The following is a 24270-nucleotide window of genomic DNA, read 5'->3' as shown; positions in this document are numbered from 1 at the left end:
ATTGAGAAGCAACACTGTGTTGACCAAAATCACATAATGATGCACTTTCAAGGCATTATTACAAACACATTGCTGCTGCAAACATCACGCATATTCGTCTAAGTGCTCCCCCGGCGTCTTTCCATGATCCACTTCCAGTTCTGCCATTCGAGCGTTCCCGTACTGTCAAGGAAACAACACGAGACCTGTTTTGGCATACCGCAGAAACCTAATCTATCTTGAACTTTGAACCAAGCTGTAGGTTTCATCTTAAGTGTGTGTGTGTGTCAAGCAGAATCCCACACTGACTGCTCTTTGCTGCTCACCCTGTTAATAAGACAGACAAATGATGGTTGCCTAATGAAGCGATGCAACAATTATACCATGTCATTGCCTGAAAGCCCTTACTAAGATTGCTCTGATGTCATCCCCTGGACTGCTCACAGCCTCTTTCAGGCATAATTGCAAGGTGCCTTGGGAGTGCTGTGATATGCACTGATGTATTAACCAAATTGTCCTCTGTTAATTTCTTTCTCACCCAGTCAAAAGTCTCTCTCAGTCTATTTTTGAGGTAATTACAATTTCAAATAACCTCGAGGGAAGTGGCAACTCATGGCTCATTGCCATGTGTCCTCGTGTGGCTGTCTGGCTCATGGTGGACGTATGTGAGACAGACAATCTTGCAACACATTTGAAATGTCATCTTCAGCACTTACTGTAGGTTCTCATTTTTATGAGCAGGTATGAAAGTCTGTTTCAGTACATTTCAGCCGGTGATTTGTCATGACCCAATGTAACATTCATCACAGATTTAAAGGAGAGTTGTGAACATTCAGAGCAACATTGGCCCAATCAGTAATGGCATTGAATAATCAAGCAGATACATTTAATTTATTATACAGTCTATGGTGCATATTAGTCTCAGTTCACGTTGAAGGATGGAAATTGATCTCGCATACACTTACAGTATTTGTGACAGCATAACGTAACGGGGGAAAAAACACACTTTCCAGCGGCTGCGTAAATCCATATCTCAAAGCCTCACGTGCCACAGCATTGGCCTCAAGTGTTCTCAGCGCTCTGTCTGGGTTTACCAGGCATGTCACCAAGCACCCTTGGGTCCCCTCAGCCGGAACCCAACAACCCCCAGCCCTCAACCTACACATCTGGCCTCACACTGCCTCCGTAGAGTGTGCATGTTCTCCCTGTGTCTCTGGTTTGCTACCACATCCAAAAAACACGCTAGGTACATTGTGGGTTAAGTGAAGACTGAATGGTTGTTTGTTTATATGGCTGGAAACCACTTCAGGGAGTACCCCGCCTCTCACCTGAAGGTAGCTTGAGCAGGCTGCAGCATGCCCGTGACCCTAGTGTGGATAAGCGGTTCAGAAAATGAACAGATGTTCATCTGGCTATGCTATGGTGAACCTTCAAAGTCAATTTGTGTGCAAATGGAGATGAGATCATCATTATTTCACAATTCATACTTTTTGTGATATTTTGTCTGATGGTGTGCTGTGACAATTTCTCTCATTTAAAATGGGTGCCTTGGCTTAATGAAGGACAGAAACACTGCACTACAGGGACTCAATCTGAGGCGACGTGGGATGAAACCACTTGCACCTCTAACTGGATTCCGCGGTCAGACAGCAGCACCAACTGGGGACAAAAGACAAAACTGAAAACAGATTATGTGGAAACAAGCACCTGTTAACAGCTGTGCGAGTGTGTGTACGTGCATGCATGTGTGTGCTGCTGTACGAGTGTGCATCTGTGTGTGTGTGTGTGTGTGTGTGTGTGTGTGTGTGTGTGTGTGTGTATGCATGCATCTGGCTACAAAAGACGAGAGGAGAGAGAAGTGAATGAAAAATGGGGAAGAGGTTTATAGGCTGCTAAATGCCAGACTCACCACAGGTGAGCGCTCCTCTGTCGACCCCATTAAAAGCGAACAAAATGCAGGGTCTGTTCAACTACTTGGTGATTTAAGATCCTCTGCGCAGAGCAACGATGCAAAGAATTTCTTACTACAGTTTGTGCTGTGTGCTGCCAGTGTTGTAAATACCATGTAGTTTGGTTTGAGTAGGGGGCATGTTGGGCACTACGTCTTCGGGATGATGTGACAGTGTCGCTGGCAGTGGAAAGTTCCAAATGCGTTTGAAGCACAGGTGACCCAGTAAATTCTTGGAAGTCGCCCCTCAATCATTTCTGTTGAAATGTAGTCGAATGAAAACTATGTCATCATTCAGGGCCGTTTTCCCACAAATGAAAAATTCAATAAAAATAGATTAAAAGAAAATTAAAAAAGAAAGAAAGTAAATGAAAAGAAGTAACAGGCCTTTTCTGAAACGTTTCCATTGGAGCGTCACTAAAAAAGAAATACCCGGCCCTCGATCACGGAGGCTGTCAATGCGGTGTCACCTGAGATCTCCATCATTGGTCAGGTGAAGAAAAAGTGGCTCGATATTAAGGTAAAGGCAAGGAAAAGGACAATCTGCCAAGAGAGAAAAAACAGAGGAAAAAGGACAGAAGGACAAGGACCACAGGATGAGCGATTTGTTGTGATAACAGGAAACTCAGCCATCTGACGTATGTGAATGGAGTGAGGGTGAAAGTGTTAACATTTATCCATCACGCACACGTAATTATATATTTGCTTCTATTTGGAAATGTTAATATCTTGCAATGAACCGCTGAAGTAATTCAGAAAACACTAAAGTTTATCCATCTGATATTATTTAGATTTATTGTATATGAAGTATGAGATTGAAGAGTCAATATTGTAAGTGGGGCTGCAGTTGGTACAGTGTACATTTCATCTATATTTAGGACATTTACCAAACTTAACTAGCAAATGTGTTTCAAACTAGCAAATATGTTTCAAAGAAGTTGTGCATCTTTGGGAAAAACTCAGTTTTACAGCAGTTAATGAAGGTGTTTGGTTAGAGGAAGAAGTATCTCCGTAGGACAGTTCTGGTGCCTAATGGACTTTGATTGTCATTGATTGTTTAACTACACTGTTGTTAGCAGATGGCGGAGAGCACTGTGATTCTGTTTTTAAAAACTAGGTAATCCCAAATGGGACTTGGAACTTAGTCATTGACAATGACGTTAACTATAAGGGTTACTTGGTCGACTTAAAACAACAGCCTACGAACGGCACACAATGAAGAACCCATGGCACAAAAAAGCATGCCACGTTACCACCATATCTACTGTTTTAAAAATTTGGGGTGGTTTTTTTTTTTTTGAACAATTGTTCTGAGATATAGATTCGGGTCACGTTGCCCCCATAGGAAAAAAACGGTTGTTAATCGAGGACCCCTGTATCAGAAAGTCTACCGGTACACCATTATATTTCTTAATGTCCATCCGTCCATCCATTTTTTTTCGCTGCTTATTCACACAAGGGTCTGGGGGGTGCTGGAGCCTATCCCAGCTGTCAACGGGCAGGAGGCAGGGTACACCCTGAACTGGTTGCCAGCCAATCGGCGAGCACATGGAGACAAACAGCCGCACTCACAATCACACCTAGGGGGAATTTAGAGTCTCCAATTTATGATTTCTTCATGTAATTTCTCTTGATTCTATTTCTTTTTCTTCTGTCATGTGTTATTAAATGGACAGCTGATTTTGTGTTAAGGCATGCAGAGTCTATTGAGGTCCATTACATTGTCCAGTAAAAGGCCACTCTAGGGCGGCCTGGTTTTAGGACTCTGGTTAAAAAGACCAAAGCCAATCCAGGCTTTTAGGGTAACTGGAGAGGAAAACCACCACTCCACGACAATGAATATTTTACTTTGCTACCGGCAGCCGTGCAGCATTTAGTGACCACAAGCAGTGTTAAGTGTTTCTGACCAGAGGCGAAGGGGGCACTTAACAAATGATAATGCCCACTATCAGTCAGTGCTCTGGGCTGCCACTGCTGCCTGAGAGCTCCTTGGTGGCTGGAGCCGGACCACTCCCGGCCCACCGCTGACCAGCCAGCTAACCACACCCTCCACAGCACTCCAGCGCAAACACACCTCTCCTTCCTGGTGGGAAGAGGGAATCTGGTCATCAGCGAGATGACAGCTGCCACTCTAGTGGCTTGTTGACCCTCTGACCTCTCTAAAGATGAAATAATCCCAGCCTCACCCCCTTGACAGGCTTTTTGGAACATTGAGTTGTACAAGACTGGCTTGACATTTGGGCTTATAGTGTGTCAGTTTCAGTGTCAAATTTAAATATCAGAAATTTTGTTAATAGCACAGACCCAATAAATTCCAGGATCATTGATTATATTACTTGTGAACTGAAATAAGAATTTACATTTTAGTGTATAAGGCACAGAAGATAAACAGAATTGCTCAGACTATGTTGCTAAACTCACAACAATTTCTAGCTGATTGAGTTGTTCACCCAGGGACATCCCCAAATGTGATTTAATGTAATGTAATGTTGACCGGAAAGTATGGTAGATGACCACTTGCTCATCAGTTTCATGTAACATGATAGCGATCCACGGTCTCTTGGGGGACTGAAGTGCCAAAAATCAAACACACCAAGATCTCATCATCATCTTGCTGATGATGACTCCTAAAGTGAAATACCATAAAATGAATACCTCAAAATTAATCTATCAGGCCATTTTCTATACTCCCTTCTCTCTTTAGAATAGTGGTAATAGAATGGCTAAAGTACACTGTGAAATGGTTCTAAACCAATTGCAGGGCTCATACAAACAACAAAACATTTACTATGCGCTCACATTCAGACCTACAATGAAGATCAGTTTTAAATTAACCTAGTATGCATGTTTTTGGAATGCGGGAGGAAGTTGCCGTGCCTGGAGAAAATGTATACAAACACAGGGAAAGCGTGCAAAAGATATACAGGAGGACCCCAAACCAAGGAGCGCTCAACTTGAGGCAAGCGTACTAACCGCTAATGCATTGTGCTGCCCGGACCTAATTCAATAAAGGGGGAAAATGAGAAAATGAAGGGGAAAATGATCATTTTTTTCCACAAATTCAGCACCACCAGGATCTAACTGATCGACATGTGAATAAAAAAAAACGGGAAAAAATGGAAAAAGGAGAAGGACAAAGTAGCCAGCAGGCCCACTGTGTGGTCCTCCTTCTTCTGTTTTACTCTCTCCTAAGTGTTTTCAAGTGTTACAAGTGCATTAGTGCTGTAGGTCACGCCTTTGCTTGGCTAACCTCTGACCCCCCCACAAACCCTATTTGGGTGGGAGAGTGAGCTCACGTCAACGCGATAGACTCCGCTGTTTGGAGAGAGAGAGTTGCCTCGGGGGAAGTGAAGGGGCGGCTGCAAAACCAGAAGGTCCGTAATGATGTCCTCTGGATCCTTTAATGGCTCCCCTCCGTTTTGTATTAGTGTTCACACTGGGGGCGACACTGAATTATTTAGAAGGCTACAACTGTGATCACACAGATGTGCTCACACATGACACACACTGTCACCAATAACAACACACTCATACTACACATTGGCATTATTACACTATTTTTGTAATCAACCCTTCCTTATTTTAGTAGCTGCATACGGCAGAAACATAACATTTGCATAGTTTTTTTTTTGTTTTTTTTTTTTTTTTTTTTTTTTTTTTTACTTTCCCAAGTAGTCATGGACCTTGGAAGTCATAATTACATGTTGTATGTTAGAATGTTAGATGTAACAATTACATTCTGTTGCTTGTAGAAAGAAAGTTGATAGTCAAAATGGAAACTTATTCCATTTTGTTTATCTTATTGTCAACATCACCTTTTATTCGAAGTACTCAGCAAAACATCATCAAATAGTGTTGGAAAAGGATGAGTCACAAACATTGCCAAATGTTCAAAGTTGGTTTAAAGTGACCATGCCATCTAGTGGTGTTACACATCCCCCCAGATCTTTCTTAGTGTGTGGGGTATGCTTACAGTTACCGTAAGAAGGACTGCACAACAAAGCTTGTTGTCGTACAGTCCACATTTTAAGATGAAAGTCAGCAGTACAGCATCCTGTGGTTGATTGTGAGGTTCAAGGCTCCGCTGAAGTTTATAGCCCAAATGAGCCAACCTGCGACGAACCCTCTGCTTCCTCCTTTACTTTGATCCGTGGAACAAAATCTATCCACATGTAAGAATACACTTGAGACCCACATCCCATTACCACCCTTGTAAAGCACACACAGTCTCTGACCTCTTTGTCATTAGCTTGCTGTGCTTGGTGCGAGCTGTGTGAGTCTTCTGGTCTTCAGGCTCTGAGCTGAGTTTACCAATCGAAAAGAGGAACAGATAGAACTCTGTCTGGGCCCCCAAGACTTGCACCAGAAGCCTGATCAAAATCAGACTGGTAGCAGCAGGATTTGGATTTCATTGATAGATGGTGTGCATATTTCAGTGACATCTGACCACAACTTGCAATAAATTACATTCTAATCTCAAAATGCGATGTCAGTAAAAGGTGTACAGTAGATTTATTTCCCTAAAGGTACAGTGCAACTGTATTCCACAGGTACAGTGAGTTATTCCTGCTTTTTTTTCACAATATATTTTTGATAATATAACATATATAATATTATATAATAGAATAATTTTTACAAGTGGCCGAAATGAGTAAGATGAGAACCTTGGTCATCCGGGAGAGGCTCAGTGTCGAGCTGCTGCTCCTTCACGTTGAGAGGAGCCAGATGAGGTGGCTGGGCCATCTGATTTGGATGCCTCCCAGACGCCTCCCCGGTGATGTGTTCCGGGCATGTCCCACCGTAAAGAGACCCCAGGGACGACCCAGGACATGCTGGAGAGACTATGTCTCTCGGCTGGTTTAGGAATGCCTTGGGATCCCTCCATAAGTGCTGGAAGAAGTGGCTGGGGAAAGGGAAGTCTGGGTATCCCTCCTGAAGCTACTTCCCCCACAACCTGACCCAGAGAAGCGTTAGAAGAGGGATGGATGGATAATTTTTTTTTAGGTGCACTAAAATACAATTGTATTAATCTTTAAGGACTCTGCTATGAAACATTAAATTTGGGACACTTTATATAGAAATTCGATACCATTTATTTAAATTGTACACATTTTTCATTTTCGATATTTTGTGTGTCATATTTTGTCAACACTTGCATTTTAATACTGAATGCTATATTTTAATATTGGTCTTTATGGCGGTTACGTGCATAGCTAAGTATTTTTTTAGGTGGCACTTGGTGTAAAAAGGCTGAGAACCACTCCATCAGCCAAATTAGGAAGCTAACTTCTTGTTTTAACAGGGTTTAAACCACAAATTCAAGGCCCACAGGCCAGACTCTGCCCACCATGTCATTTTATGTTGCACAGGAAAGCTTGGGAATATTGCGCGTATGGCCAAATTCACAACGGACGCATTGTGTATTTAAATGTCAAGACAGGGCATACTAAATGAAACAAGTTTTGGCGTTGGAACTTAAGAATGTGGTGAATTTGTTTAATTCAAAGCGTAGCACTTCTCTAGTCTTTTCCAGGACTTTTGGACTTAGCACTTTATGATACTTCGTCACGGAATGGCAAGGAGGCTTTCCTGATGCAGTCAGTGCAGCTCTCAAGACACGTACACATCAACGCACGTCTTTTAAAAAAGGATTTTCTTTGCATTGGGGGCAGGTGCAAACAGTGACTTATAGCCTTCAAATTGAAATTTATACAAGACAAACTGAAAAAACTGCAAGAGGTGACACAATGTTAATATTGCACAGGATTAGGGGGATATATTAAAAATGGAGTTCATTTCACAGATAGTCTATCCCCCCATATTTATAGTATTCTGTTTTATACACACACAGATGCAGATATACATATACATATATGTGTGTGTGTGTGTGTGTGTGTGTGTGTGTCTGGTTTTATATGTTGAGGTGTTTTAAGACAATTTTTCCTTAGATTCTCCAAAGACATTTTTCATTTTTTTGCCTTTGAAGCTTATTGACAAAATGTGATCTAATTAGAGATGTACCTGTGCATGTATTGAACTACGGACTCATGAAACACACTGCTTTGTTATGTAACATCACGGGTCCATTCCATGTTTTATTCCATTTTCACTTCCTATAGCTATGACAATGTTTTGCATTGTCCAGTATCAGTTTTTCTTGCAAGCATGTATGTTTACAAGCGAGCATGCGTGTGCGTGTTTGTGTGTGCGTCTGTGTGCGTAGCACTAAATGCCCTGATTGAACGTGTCACTGATGGCTGATGGGGGGGTCCCGAGGCACCAAACGAACCTTTGCCTCAGAGGCCTAGCTGCATCTGCCTCTCTCATTCTTGTTCCCTACCAGTTCACCTTCAGCCCCTTAAGAGGCCCACCATAGTTTTTGCTGCAGACCCAGGGGTCAGATGGAAAACATACACTCATAAACAGCATCTATTATTCATTGCCTTACAGCCCGGTGATCCACACACATCGCACATTGACTACAGCAGCTGTCCAGTCTCGGATCTCAACTTCATTCAAGTTCATCATCTCACTGCTCACCTCATTAGGAACGTGAAAGATCCAGTGACACCCACCCAATCCAAAAATGATGTTAAAATTTTGAGTTCTATAAATGACTTACCGCTCAGTTTTGATTATTATTTGAGTCAATGTTTTTGGTGCCATGCGATTGCACCGTATCACAAATTGGGAAAAAATAATAGCACTAATGGGTGCTTCTCACATTTCAGTGATCAAATTTAGAAACACAACATACAAATCATACATACATACATCATTATTTTTAAGTGATGTGTAAAGGTAAAATATTCGATGCAACCTTTTTCTTTGGTGACACTCGAGCATGCGGGTGTACTGTACAAGACTGCTGTCGCCAACTGCACGGTGTCTTACTGAGACAAACACATCTGTGCTACATCTGTGCGCCCCAAAAAGTTGGTCCCTCTTTTGACGGAAAGTACTTGCTGGTAAAGCGGGTGCTGATGGCTTGTAAATATACTCCCTGTATTGTTCCCTTCTCTAATCAACAGCTACAAGCACCGGGCTTAAAATGAGTCTTTTGAGTATTATTAAGTTCTCTGTTGATGTCTAACAGGGGCAATTAGGACTTTTCCAACACAGTGGTTGTGTCATTTGAAAATGTTAGTCACTTTGTGTGAAAGAGTGTGCCCATGGTTGACAGGGTGTTAGTGGACTAATCCATTAGGGTCCCCTAAGGCCCCGTGATTACACACACCGCTAATACACATGTTGGCACTTTTCTTTCAAGATTGTTTCTGATGACATCAGCGGCAGATTGTCTGTTTGTTGGTGGTGAATGGGTGGGGTAGATGGATATTTGCACTTGAATTGCCAATTGAACTGCACGAGAGTGGTGCTCATCTCCCTTTTGACGGCCTGACCTCACCCATGCAAAAAATTGCAAAATCCTGCAACATGACCCCCCCCCACCCCCACCTTTTAAGTTTTTATCCACAATCCCACCCAAGCTTCACAGCAAGCTCAGCAGTAAGTGGCTCGCACTAATGACCTCTAATGATTTTAATTGTCCGCAGTCATGCACAGCAGTCATGAATCTCAGGGAGAAACAGAGGGTTTGTCATATGGCGTGTATGATCCTGGAACAATTACCTCCAGAGCTCCGCAGGAACATGACTCCCAACTCCAAAGCCCGGACAGACACAGAATAAGTGTAGCGTCCTGCGCTCAACCATGCTTGAGTTGCTGACTGCATCATGTGATATCTGGAAGAAGAGAATCTTAAATCTTTCTTCTTTAATTTGACAGCCAGATTCCAACTCAAGCTTGGCAGATGATTTTAGTGCTCGCTCTTTATTATTTCCATTTTCAGTTGCACGTTCTTGAAGAGAGAGCACGAGAGAGAGAGGCTGATATTGAAAGTGTTGATTTTTGTGTGTGTGTAAATTTAAAGAGAGAAATAGCCCAGGGTTAATGTGAACAAAACAAGAGGGCATCTTTGCTTCCCTTCCATGAGATCCTCTGTGGCGAACGTATGAAGTCAAATTGAAATGAAGACTAAATATAAACGCCCCTGTGTGCAGACATTCTTCACTTTTGCACTTCTCCAAAACCCTCAAATATACAGTACATCCACATCCTCCCTTATGATAAAAATATATCTTGCAACATTGACTGATTCTCAGTGGAGCTCCACATAGGGAAACACAGCGAGGTTGTTTGCGGGTACTCTCGGGGTGGGTGGGAGGCCGGCCGCGTAGCGCTCTGCCAGAGCCGCATGAAGCAGGACCACCCAGGATGGCGTCAGGAGCTTGGCAGGGGTTCAGCGAGGTTGGTCGGCAGGCCGGCTGGCAGCCCGTGCCCGATGTGGAGGCAGAAGGCAGGAGTAGGCACTCTGAGGCCCTGCCAGAGTCGACACAGATATTCAGCTTAGCCCACAAAGGCCACTTCAGCCTCCACAGCAGAGCCACAGTGATAGGGCATGTGTGTGTGTGTGTGTGCTGCAACGATTGTGTGTGTCCGTCCATGTAGGTCTGGTGGAGAGAGTGCATGCACGGCGAAATATTTTTACCATGTCTTTTTCTCCAATATAAGAGACCTCCCATATGGAAATGAAGAGGTTGAACCAGAAAATATTTATTCATAAGAAGTCCATACCTCAGCAGTCCTGATATTCTTGCTTGTAGAATAAGAAAACAGTGTGGGAAGTCTCTGTGTACAACCGAGCTCTGTAAATTTGAAGCGGTCCCTCACCGCTGGCCTGTGATGGTTCAATGAGGCTGCAAAACAAAGACTTTCTCCTCATGTTTATGTCTTCCAATGGGGCCAGTCATTTCATCGCAGCACTTACAGCTTATAAACTCCTTGACAAATCACATTAGTATTTAGCTTCTCTCAGCAGTTTACTGCCTTGCTGCCAAAGTATCGTTTATCACCCTGTAATTGACTTTACTAGGTAAATTCACTTTGGCCGCTCTATTGGGTCTGTCTGCTGCAGAGGACATTGGTGGAGAAGGAAGGCTCTTTGAATAGCGATTACCTTCAGGGGAAAAGGCATATTTTTACAAATGTTATTCAGAACATGTTTTGGGGTTTCTTATGATCATTAAAAACTAGATCATTTTCTGTGACGTTTTGAACATGGCCAAATACATACATATGTCCCGTAACGACATTTTTCTCCCCTTTTCTCTCTGTTTCCTTGCCAAAAGACTGTGCAACTATATATTGGTAATTTCATAAAAAGTATTAAAAAATGTACCCGACAAATAAAACATTTGCTGACTAGATAGTTGTGATTTATGGCAAAGGAGGAAAAAAAGGTCTGTGTGGGCTCCTAAAGGGTGACCCTGATGTTTTATATAGCCACCAATAGTCTTTTCCAACAATTCGACAATTTTAATTAGTTGCGGGTTTGTTATTTTTTCTCATATGTATATATAAATATATACACACACACTATAGGTTTGGCTGATACAGTGCTATCTAAAATAAGTTGGCATGCTGTGTCCTGTTGTGAAAAAGTTTTACACCATCCATCACTGCATAGGGACTTCAGACATTATTCATGGAGTTGTCTGCTGGGGTGGGGAAGCTGACAGGGGAAACCTGTACAGGCTGATAAGGAAGGGCAGTTCTGTCCTGGGGTTTCAGTGAAAGTGGTGGGTGAGGGGAGAAAGGAAGCACAGTTATCATCTCTGATGGTCAGTGACCCTCACGTCTCAATCAGTACAGGACAGCAAAACATCACTCAGCAACTCCCAGAGTGAAAGACTCTTTCGTTTAAAATTAATGAAGGCGAGAGAGAGCAATTCAAGTATCATTTGATGAGGACTATCAATGGATTTCCACCGTATGAATATTCTGGGTAGAAATTGTGCAGGATAAGTCTATGTTAAGTGTGCTCAGGTGACATTTTATTAAGTACATGTGCATCTAATTATATTTAGTCTCAGAAAAAATGTAATCTAAGTGAGATTACAGAAATTGTATCTCAATGTTCGTCTTTGACAGTTAATTATGATGTAGGGTTAGGGCAAGGCAAGGGCTGATTGTGCAAAGCTAGCCAACTAGACTGTTGCAAGTTAGTCATTCAGCTACAACAAAGCACAAATGCCATAGGTTGCAGACTCTGCAACTACGCCAACTGCACTATGGGAAAAATACTGCTTGTCGGCTATGTTTAGGATAAAGTGCAGAAAATTTTATTTGCAGAAGTAGAAGAAGAAGATTGCGAGTAGAAGTTAATGGTAGCCACGACTTCAGTACAGTTTTCTGGCAGGACAAGTATTGGTTAGATGATGTTCTAGATAAACAGACACCTCGTTGATCATACTTTAACGTTTTGTCTCCTGTTACATTAGAACAATTCTCCCAAAGTGCCTACATACACACTGTAAACAATATTTTGCCACAAAATCACAAAAAAACATTTTCAGATTTTATATAGTCACATCAAAGAATAACACGAAAAAGCAAGGTATTCTGTAGTTGGTTTCAAATAAATAAATAAAAGGGTGAAGTCGCAATTCCCAAACCGCAAATGTGAGGGCGTCAACTGTATAAAGTATATGCACGCTTCACCCCAGAGATGAGATGGGTCCCAAAATCAGAGTTTATTAGGAATTATGCTGTCAACTTTCACACATTTGGGGAGTTTGCCAGGGTCAACAGAGCCCGCACTGCCATGTCTAACATTGCCAGGTAATAAATAAATGCATTTAGTTGTTTCTGACAAGTAGAGGTGGCAGCCTCCAAACACTTTTCCACATATCACATGCTGATTTTATTTGATTTGAGTACTTTATACTTTATCTCATATAGTGAAGGCCTGGTGTTTGAATGGTGTCTACAGTCAACTGCCCCAGACCATAACCCCCCCTCATAACTACAACCAAACCCCCCACCCGCACCCACAATTTTCCTCCCCAGCCTCGCTGCCTTCCTGAGGGCAGCTTTCTGGAAGATTAACAGCTCTGCCTCGGCTTAGAGATGCATTCAAACATATACGTCCGTGTAACAGCCCACTGATTCCTCCTCACTTTTTGACACCCCCCTCATCTTTCACTTGGTTGAATCATTGCATCAAATAACTGGTCTTGGACTTTGCCGCCAATTTCATTACACATTTACTATTCATTTGTTGAACTTTGTTTCACATCCATGTGCCTCTGTTTCTCAATACAAATAAGGTGCGCTCTGGAAATGATTTAGACACTTTTTAAACTACACTTTTTTTATCATTCCTATGAACAAAGTTGAGTAATGGGCCCCCATAGACACACCACACACCCATGCAGATGTGCAATGAAATTAAATAACATCCCCGCATGCCACTGGTCTCTGTTTGCTTGAGTGATGGAAGTGAGGGGAAAAGGATTTATCCTAATTGAGGGGTGCGGAGACTGGAGAGAGGACATGATTACCGGGGGCTTCTCCTTGATCCATACAGATGCAGACAGTAATGCGCCGACCGGGGGCATCCATATGCATTGGATTCACCATCCACTTACTTATACAGCAGAATGTCACGATCGGCGCAAACCATAAGTCCAATCTTCTGGTGAGTCACTCCTCTGTGTACGTGTGTGTATGTACTTAAGTCTTGCTTCAGGTCTGCTGTGCTTCTATTTATGCTTGTCATCACAAACACAGGCTGGACCCCAGATGATGTATTGACACTTAATTGGGCTAAATTCTCCTGTTACAACATTTGGGATATGATAACGACCTCGTTTTTGTTTTCATCCAGTGCAGTATGTGCACGAATTGTCTTATATTTGTTAGAATATTCATTGTACAGCCCTGTTTGAACTAAGGATTCATAACAACTGAATGATTTCACCAATTGTTCAAGTTTTTGTGTGGCTCTGTACATCTGAGATTTCTGTTTCATATTTTGTTTAAATCCCATTTGGTATTTTAAGTACATTTTTTGGAGCATCTCCTTTCTGCCATGACTGGGTCTCTATCTTCAATTTTAGTTATTTTTCCAGTTTTTCTGCACACTACATTGATGTTTTTCTTTGTCCTTTTTTTGTTACCCAATTTGTGTTTTTTCACTCAAATTGGACATGCTTTATAGTTTAAGTCAAATCAAATTGTCATTTAACTCGGATGATGAGTTTTCTTAAGAACTAGAACCCTTGTTAATATCTTAAAGTTATAGCCTAACCTAATGATGGTCATCATCATCTCTTGGGGTCGGTGGGAGGGGTCTGTGTAGCAAGATGGGTATAAACACATGGACTCAGGAACACTTCAGAAAACCAATGTCAGTAAATAAAGTTTGGCGGTACATCCATATGTGCAACTTAAAACCATGCAAACCAAAAAACATTTATTAAAAACATCCACAAATGCCATCGGCTTCTCTGGGCTCAAGCTTATCTAAGATGGACTGATACAAGGGGGAAAAGCGTCTTCGGTCCGATGAGTCCACATTTTAAATTGTTTTCAGAAATTGTGGACGTTCTGTCTTCTGGCCCAAAGAGGAAAAGAACCATCTGGATGCAAAGTTCAAAAGCTAGCATCTGTGATGGTATGTTAGTGCCAATGGCATAGGGACACTTACATATGCGTGAAGGCACTATCTGTCACGTCCCATCGGAAACGAGAGTAGGACCCAAATGCAGGAACTCGGAAGACGCAAGGTAGTTCAAGAAGAGACACGTTTATTATATGCAGAGGTAGGGGATCGAGCAGGCAGTCCGGTGCCGCAGCGGTAGCTGGGACGACGGGCGAAGAGAGCAGATGAGCGGACAGGCAGGAGTCGGTACACGGGAGACCAATCAACGCAGGCAGAAGTATCAAAGGAGTCAGGCTTACAAGGTTGGTCGGAGAACGGACGAAGGTCGGTACACATAGGTTCGATCAGGGATACCGGAACACACGAATGGGACATGAAGATCGTACGAACTGGCGCCGGCCAGTTGTCATCGTGGTCATATCAATCCACAGCATCATCAGGCTGCATGAGGCGCAGGTGTGCACCTTCCAATCAGAGCACCTGCGCGGACACCCGCACAGCTCGTGCTGGAGCGGCAGGATCATGACACTATCAATGCAGAATGGTACATTCAGCCTTTGGGGAAACATATGCTGCCAACCAAGCAAGGTCGTTTTCATGGATGTCCTTGCTTATTTCAGCGAGAGAATGCCAAACCACATTCTGCACGTGTTACAACAACATAGCTTCGTAGTAAATGAGTATGAGTACTCGACTGGCCTCCCTGGAGTCCAGACCTGTCTCCTATTGAAAATATATGGCGCACTATGACACATAAAATACGAAAATGTACACCCCAGACTGTTGAACAGCTGAAGCTGTACTGTACATCAAAGCAAGAATGGGAAAGAATTGTACCTACAAAGCTCCAACGATTAGTGTCCTCAATGTTGTTCAAAGAAAAGGTTATGTAACCCAGTGGGAAACCTGACCCTGTCTCAGCTTTTTTGGAATGTGTTGCAGCCATAAAATTCCAAGTTAATGATTACCTGCTAAAAACAATCAAATGTATCAGTTTGAACACAAAATAACTTGTCTTTGGAGTCTATTAAATCTTAGTCAAACATGATTTAGAAAATCCTTATATTCTGTTTTTATTTAGGTGTAACACAACATACCAATGTGATTGGAATTGGGTTTGTATGTCTAGCTTCTTGTGACATTTCTCTTCCAGCACAGAGCTGGAGTTTTTCTGCCCTGTCAGGCCTCTTCAAAGTTAGAAAAACTAGAAGCCGCAGCCCTTCCCTTCTGACTTAACAAAATCATGTCAAAAGCAATTAATATCTTTAATACCTCCATCAGCGTCGACCACCAAGCTGTCGATAGGTCTGCCTCTTATATTCTTTCCACCTTGGTGTTTGCAGATCTTGCCTGGCCAGTGGTTTCCTCGGTTTCATTTTCTAGTGCCCTTTTGGTCAGCTGTGGTTTGCAAAGGGGCACGGGGCAGGGTGTTGTGGCCAGGACGCCCCTCCATCCTCCCCCACCACCCTTTAAATATTAAGTACTTCTTTTGTGGTTATAAAGCCTGCTGCATCTAATGCATCAGCCAGCGGCTCCGACTTGACCTGAGACATTCATCCATTCAGGACACGAAGAAGAAGAAGGCCTGAATGTGCGTCTGAATGTTGATAAAATCCTGATAATATCGCTGCAGGTTTGATTATCAGCGATGTTGCCATAATCGTCTTGTCATTTATCTGAAAGTGAACAATATTCTTCAAAGCTTTGTTGAATGGCTCCATTTGTTTATTTTTGTCTCTTACAGGCAGGCTGGAAAATGGATGAGGCCTTTTCTGTTCCTGACACAGCCATTTGTATTGTCTTTGAGTGTGATCTGAGTGTGTGGTTGAAGAAATTGTCCCGTGATCATATCCTCATATATTCTTCTTATAAAAAGCAAACTGTTTGAAGCATCCCTTGGTTTTCATCTCCACAATCTGAAAATACAACACCAAGTCTCACTAAGGTGTTTCTTTTCTAACTTACATTTGCAGAAGGAAGAGGAAGATGGGTTTTGACTTTTGAGCCATAGTTCCACAATATTTGGTTTCTCCACATTTTCATTCATTTCTCTTGGCAGGCACGACCAGTAACTGAGTGGAAGGTCTTGGCAGAGCATCCGATAAAAGCTCATGATTAAAGGGGCTAAAATAAGTACTGTATATAGTTCATGTATCCATTAAACACTGGGAAGAGAAACGGAAAGGATGAAAAAAAGTTTTTCTTTTCAACACTCCCTTGGTCAGTAGGGCTGCAGTATAATTCATAAATATCTAATGTATTTATTTTTAAAGTACTTTGGAGGTTCTTGTGTTTCCGATCCATGCACTATAAGAATGGTTCAGATCTGGTTTTATTTGCGCACATTCTACATGAAGTGGATGTATATCTATGCGCCTACTGTCGATGGCCATTCAGTACCATTCAGAAAGCCCACACACCTTGGCGGGCTGGGTGGTGGTGCCAGTGAGCACACTGTAGTGGTTTGGCAATGGGACCGACCCTGGCCGACTAAGTCAGTGTGTGCTTTTACTCTTCATGAGTATTGGCGTCACTGTTGCTGTCAGAGATGGCTGTACGTCGCTCCTTTACTTTTCCACAGCAGCGATACAGCAGCTGTACAAACACATATACATTAAAGCAGAAGACGTGATTTTGTGTTGGAAATGAGCTTCTGATATTTTAGGACTGTTGTTCTTGTAGTGGTGGTGGTCTTTTGTGTAATTACTGCTGATGTCAGCAGACTACCCACCCATCCATCCATTTTCTGAGCCACTTATCCTCACGACGGTCGTGGGAGTGCTGGAGCCAATCCCAGCTGTCATCGGGCTGGAGGCAAGGTACGCCCTCAAATGGTTGCCAACCAATCGCAGGGCACATGGAGACTGACAACAGTCGTACTCACAATCACACCTAGTGGCAATTTAGAGTCTCCAAGTAATGTTGCATGTTTTTGGGATGTGGGAAGAGATCAGAGTACCCAGAGAAAACCCACACAGGCACGAGGAGAGCACGGAAACTCCACACAAATCCTGGTCCTCAGAACTTTGAGGGCAAGTTCTAACCAATATGTCATGTCATTATCCAAGCTGCTTATCCCCACAAGGGTTGCGGGAAAGCTGGAGTCTATCCCAGCTAGCGTCGGGCGAATGGCGGACGACACCCTGAACTGGTCACCAGTCAGTTGCAGGGCAGATAACAACACCATCACTGAGCGGAATCGATCTCACGCTGCCCGCACCAAAGGCAGGTGTGTGTACCACTACACCATCAGTGACTCCCACAAGTGTGTATATATATACACACACACACACTTTTTACTTAGTTTTTTATTGCAGTATTTTTTGAATAAAAACTAAAATACTGTACTTACTTGGCCTCAGAAACGGTTTCCTCCACTGATCACAAAAGTATGCAAACCTTGCCTAACAGGATATATGAGCAATGTCTTAACTTCTACTACAGATTTGAATAAATGCCAGAAAACCTAAAAATCTGATCCTAGAATTGCCTGTGGATGCGCATGTGCAAACATGCACCATAAACAACACAGCTTTTTTGTTACTACTGTGTTTTTTTGTTTTTTGTGATTGAGTTTTGCAAAACACTAAACGTGACCAGTTTGAAATGTTCCCTTTTTTAGGGGGAATGTACAATTAAAAATGAGAAGAAAGGCAGCTTCTTTGTGTAATGAATGCGATCAAAAGGGCACATGAACCTCACTCCTCCATGCTTGATCTTTTAGCCTACTTGTTAGCTCACTTAGCTCTCAACCAGAAAGGACGGTGGTGATGCGTCTTCAAAGCCCAGCGGTGGTGGGACTCTGTCGGACACCACCGCTACATATAATACCTTTACCCATGTTTTGTCTCGCGATTCCAATCGCTAAACTAAGGTGAATAATCCATCCAAACAGACAAGTCACTACAAGGCTGCAAGGGTATGCCCGTATGTGCATACAAAAGATTGACAACATCTCATAGGTCTTACCTTCTATCCAAGACTGGTTGTCCTTTCTTGGGTGTGGTGAATAGTTCATCTTCTAACTTGTTTACTTTATTATAAGATCCAACTACTGTATTTTTATATGGTAACTAAAATGTATTTTTTCCAGTTTATGTCCTAGTTTTGTTTGAAGACAAATGAGAAAGACTTGTGTTCAAAGTTTTCATCACTCAGTCATGCTGAAATCTGACTGAGTTTGCATAAAAGTCTTCTGACATTCTTCTTTTCGTCATAACCTTGGTTGAGGATGGGCCTTGTCACAAAAAAGCCGGAAAAAGTAAAGAGAAGGAAGGGAAGAAAAATACAACACAGACTGAGTGAATCCTTTGATGGTTTTTGAACTGATGCACGTGAGGGCTGCTGCGGTAAACATTCACGACAGCATTTTACATATTTCACCTTATGTTCTTGTAGGGCCTGAGGGGACTTTGACTTTACAGGTTCCATTGTACTGACTACATTGAATAAAATTGTGATTAATCTCATTAGGGTTGCAGATGTTATGGAGCCTACCCATCTGACTTTGAGCCAAAGGCAATGTTCAACCTGGATTAGTCACCAGCCAATTGCAGTGCACAATTATACAAAAAATAGTGTTCACATTCACACCTAAGGAAGATTTGCAGTCTTTAGTCATTAGTTAAGTCATACGCTAGATAATGCAGTAAAAATACTGACCACTGGGCATCCATGTTGTCGAATTTATCTCCAATGCTTCTTAAATATACATAATAATTTTTTTAAGCATATTTGTTATGACAACCACAATTATATACAATACAAACTGTGATGAGTGTTGTGAGCACGTTGTTTTACTATATAGAGGGTTTGTGATATGTGTTGTCAACGTTGAATCTGTGTTTAACATTTTTGAAGGAAAAGCAAGCCGACAGAACAGCTTTAGTTGTTTTTCTTCTTTTGAAATAGAACGAGGTTGTCAGAACCCATCCGATGCAAGCATCGGGGCTAACTGGAGAAAAGATGGATTTACTTTTGATCCCTCTGACAGCGCACATATAGGGAAGAGTCATAATTCTATGCACTGGGGAGATTAAATTCCTGTATTGCTGTCAGCTACATTAACTGACTTCCTGGATCTCAATTCAATTAGCGCAGCAGTGTTCTCTAGCATTAATAAATCAATAGTGACGGCCTGCTGATAAGCGTGCTGCAGCATGTCAAAGATGCTTTCTTTGTGCATGCATGCTTGCTCAAAACACGCAGACTCATCCCTTGCAGAATGTCCTTCACTTTTCTTTAATGATCTCCATCTGCTCACTTTCATATGACAACTACGCATACTTGTTTAAATACACATAAAATGTATTCATATATTTTACTACTTGCAAATACCTTAACATACACACAAACGGTTTTGCATCATGAAATAAATGAGCGAGCATGAGATGATAAAATTTACACTGTGACTGATTATTTGGAACTGCCGCCGCTCCTGCTGTACACACTAATTAAAGGTTGATTATCCCCTGAGGCCAGCAACTTTTTACTTATTACCTTGTCAACTTTTACCCTCTTGAGTTCAAGAAAAGACAAAGGCCATTATTTTCCAGTCATTAAATCGCCGCAGTTGTACGAAATGTTTGCAACAACCGAGCTGGTGGAGAAGCAGAACCAGATCATTGTGCCACAGATGAGAAGGACAACAAGAGGAAGAAAATTCACAATATTGATCTACTGAAGAGAAAAATGTGTGTGAAATCTGTTAAGGAATCTCCAACAACAAATGTCATGAATCCTGTGATGATTTAAAAAGTCTCAAATATATACTCACACACACACACACACACACACACACACACACACACACACACACACACACACACAAGCACACATAAACTCTGACAGGGCATCCTGTTGATGAGGTGCTAAGTTGTTGATTGATTTGCCAACCATCCGTCATTTTGAACTCATTATCTGTATGCATGTCTTGTTTTTTTTTTTCTTTTTTTTTCTTTCTCAGAGCATTTTTGTCTACTTGTAAACACGAGCATCTCATTTGATGAACGCATTTTTATCATGATCTTCATCACTTCCTGTCACTGGTCATTTTTCGAGTTCACATGCTCACTACTTTTCCTGAGTATAGTCTTGCCTCGTAGTGGTGATTTCTTCCTGATTACACAAGCGATGCGTCACTCTGTGAATCGCCAGCAGCTCTTTTAGCCGGTCGGCACGATGAGACGGTTGATAAGGGCATTGATTGCTGCTGCCTCTGAAGGAGAGAAGGATTTCATTGGGACAACATTGTATCCATTTTAGCAATCAGTCCAGTTTTTCCTCCTTCCTTTCCTTTTCCCATTTGCCCCCAAATTTTTCCCAGAAGTCTTTCAATATGGATTACACTACATGGTGCTTGTGGTAATTCAAGGTGAAATAAAACTCTTTAAACCCTTCACTTTATACCCCATTGCTTGCGTCCATGAGAGGATTGGAACACGTAGAAGGACAGACATCAAACTGGAGGTGATTATGTCATTCCTTTGATGCCCCTATCTGCCCATTTCTTCTCCTGAAACTTGATTTGGTAGTAACGGTCTAGTGAGCACGTCCTCATTCAAGTCCCTGTCTCTCTGGATGTGAGTGCTGCACCCCAAAAATATCATAGGCCTTCATTATCTCCACTCAGACAATTTGGGGAACATAATACTGTCCTGGGATTTGGGTGCTTGCCCCCATCAAGTCTGGGGCCTGATCAAACCATACACATGGGGAAAAAGAGTTTAAGAAAAGCTCACCCAAAAGTCGGTTCATTTCCCCTCAAAGGCATATGGTGCAAATTTGATCAAAAGTGGAGGGGAAGGAGGGAATGGGGGGAGGGTGTATTCATGTTGCTGATCGAAAAAATAAGAGCCAGGCTGTAAAGAAACAAATCAAACTTTGCTTGGCTTTCTGGGAGTGATTAAAGAAAAAGAAGAAACAGCTGCCCTGTTGTCAGATGTATCTCAATCTCCAGTACTGGCACGAGACCACAGACCGGGAAAGAGACTAGTGAAAAACAATAATTCCCTTTATTTTCTTGCCACCTTTCAAACTACTCAAGGTAAACAATTCAAACATATAAGTCAAAGAATTCAAGTGATACAACAAAAATGATATTACCCATTACATTCTTCAAAAATGGAAAATGATATGGGAAAAAATGTAGAGAGTAGGCAGTCCGGAATAGGTGTGTCTCGAGGTTAGATTTGAAGAGGGTTAATCACTCTGTGTTTTGGAGGTCAAGTGGTAGTGTGTTCCAAAGGTGGGGGCAGAGCAACTGAAGGCTCTGTCCCGCAGAAGGGGCAGTGAGGTGGCTGGATATTGAAGCTCTGAGAGAGCGGGAAGCTATGAAAAGGTCAGAAAGACATGGTGGGGTGAAGTTATTATTGCCCGTGGAGGTGCAGATCAGTACCCAATCCTCCCATACAAATTACCAGATTAAGACAAATATTCAATATAGAGCTTGTAAATTATGTTCAAATGGGAATAAAATGGTATAAACGAGACAAGACAAGGGAGTGCAAACACAATAAGGTGATGGAGGTTAGGCTTAGGTGTCATTGATGGTGCAGTCCACCCAGATGCTTTCATACAGCTGGGGTGGGAGCAGTTTCCATTGAATGCTCTTGTCAGAATTGTTCTGTGATTGTCTGGCAACCAGTCAAAGGACCAGGATTTCTAGCAAAGTTAGCTTCTTATAGACTGGAATCCCTGCTGTGAAGCTGAACAGAAATAAGTGGTTTCAAATGTAGAAATGAGAATAAATGAAGTCTACTCCACCCTCTTCTAAGATGTTGAACGAGTACTTATGTGTCCTTAGATATTTATGTCTAGTTGTGGCCCTAAGAGACCAGACCCTCGAACAACCCCTTGAACATATTTAATTTGAAGTTATATGGTCCATTATACAGACACGTACTTAAGTATGTTTTGTCATTGTTTGCATGGATATGAAATAAGGTTGCATGCACTCATCGTCCGAACTGCAATTCTTGTCTTTTCATTAACTAAGGTTCCTTTATTAATACAATTACCCCTTGTGTCATGATCCTGCCGCTCCAGCCTGGGCTGTGTGGGTGTCCGCGCGGTTGCGCTGATTGGGAGGTGCACACCTGCACCTCATGCAGCCTGATTATGCTGTGTATTTATATGACCCCGTTGACAACTGGCCGCTGCCAGTACGTTGAGCTTCATGTCCCGTTCCAGCACTCTGATCGACAACCTGTGTGGACCGACCTTTGCCTGTTCTCCGACTCACCCCGTAAGCCTGACTCCCTCGATACTTCTGCCTGCTTCGAATGTTCTCCTGTGTACCGACCCTTGCCTGTCCCTGGACCATCCAAGTAAGCCTGCCTCTTCTGCTACTGCTGCTCTTACGGGCTGACTTGCTGATCATAGACCTCGGACTGAGTAAAGGCTTTTGTACTCTACCTGCTTGCCTCTGGAGTCGTGCATTTGGGTCTGCCCTCGAGCCACGTCGTGACACCTTGGACTCAAAGCTTCAAATATCTTAGTATCAAAAATTATGTTACTCCATGTCATATAGCCAAATAATTTAGAGCCCTGAAAATAAAGACAATATACATTAAATGGGTGTAATTGCGGTGGCACGTTGAATCAGCTGGTAAAATGTTTGCCTCATAGTTCTGAGGTCCCGGGTTCAATCCCAGTCCCGCCTGTGTGGAGTTTGCATGTTCTCCCCGTGCCTGCGTGGGTTTCCTCTGGGCACTCCGGTTTCCTCCCACATTCCAAAAACGTGCAACATTAATTGGACACTCTAAATTGCCCCTCGGTGTGATTGTGAGTGTGGCTGTTTGTCTATATGTGCCCTGGAATTGGCTGGCAACCAGTTCAGGATGTAACCCGCCTCCTGCCTGTTCACAGCTGGGATAGGATCCAGCACTCCCCGCGACCCTCGTGAGGATAAGCGGTGAAGAAAATGGATGGATGGATGGGTGTAATTGCTGAATGCAAAATGTTTTTCTCTTAAACCCCTTACTGTAATGCTTTCAATTCCATCCATATCTTTGGTAACAGTTTATAACCCTGAACAAACATGAATCAGCATGAAATGATAAATTATCATTTTCATTTCTTGGGATGTTTTCAGGGTATACAAATGATCTCCAGACAGCGGAATGGGACAGTATTTAGTACCCAAAACATTTTTAAGATTGTTCAACCCAGCACTAGCTGGCTGGCTAATAAGTTAGTTAAGGCAACAGAACTGCGCTAAATCTATTTAACACTGCTCATATTTCACCCGACTGTATTTTCCATGCACCAGGAAGTAGAGTACCGATGACCAAATGGTGAGCCTGGAAGAACTTGGTTTAGAATTAAATCAAAAAGTAGATTCCCGAGCAGATCCATTTTGAATTTTAGTGATGTCGTCACATCCCAATTTCTTGTTTTTAAAGACTCATATCTACATACTGTATGTGATACAGTTGGGGGGAGTGGGGAGCATCTTTATTCCCAAAGGTTAAAAGGATAAATCACTGGGGGCTCCTTCTTGAAGTCATCCCTACTTTAATGACAGCAGTAATTGAGATGAGATGGAGAGCCATCCTCACCCCGTGACACTAACTGCATCCTCGTCAGGGCCCTAAAAGCCCCTTTGTCTTCCACAAGGGACGGAGGGAGGGAGTAGAGATGGAGCTGAAAGAGCGTAAGGACCAAAGGGACTGTATACTTTGTTTTACGCCTCAAGATAGCCAGTATTTGTCATTGCCATTAATCATTCAAAATTCTCTACAGAGACATACACCATCCATTTTGTCCCTGTGAATTAAGACTATAGCTTCATCTCATTCTGCTTGAAATGTTCACTTTAGATCCAAACCTCTGT

The 24270-nt window shown here is 42.4% G+C and overlaps 1 long non-coding RNA gene across 1 annotated transcript; it reads right to left on the bottom strand.

The window, feature by feature from the left end:
• Nucleotides 1–10143: 10143 nt before the first annotated feature.
• On the bottom strand, nt 10144–22619 carry LOC133513644 (uncharacterized). The gene is made up of 3 exons (XR_009798550.1): nt 22454–22619; nt 10565–10686; nt 10144–10309 (listed from the first exon to the last, which is right to left on the bottom strand). It is a non-coding gene; the product is annotated as an uncharacterized LOC133513644 (long non-coding RNA).
• Nucleotides 22620–24270: the final 1651 nt, after the last annotated feature.

Source organism: Syngnathoides biaculeatus, chromosome 15 (assembly GCF_019802595.1).
Source record: "Syngnathoides biaculeatus isolate LvHL_M chromosome 15, ASM1980259v1, whole genome shotgun sequence".
NCBI classification, from domain to species: Eukaryota; Metazoa; Chordata; class Actinopteri; order Syngnathiformes; family Syngnathidae; genus Syngnathoides; species Syngnathoides biaculeatus.
The sequence above is the reverse complement of the archived record's forward strand: the minus strand, read 5'-3'. Positions and strand labels throughout refer to the sequence as shown.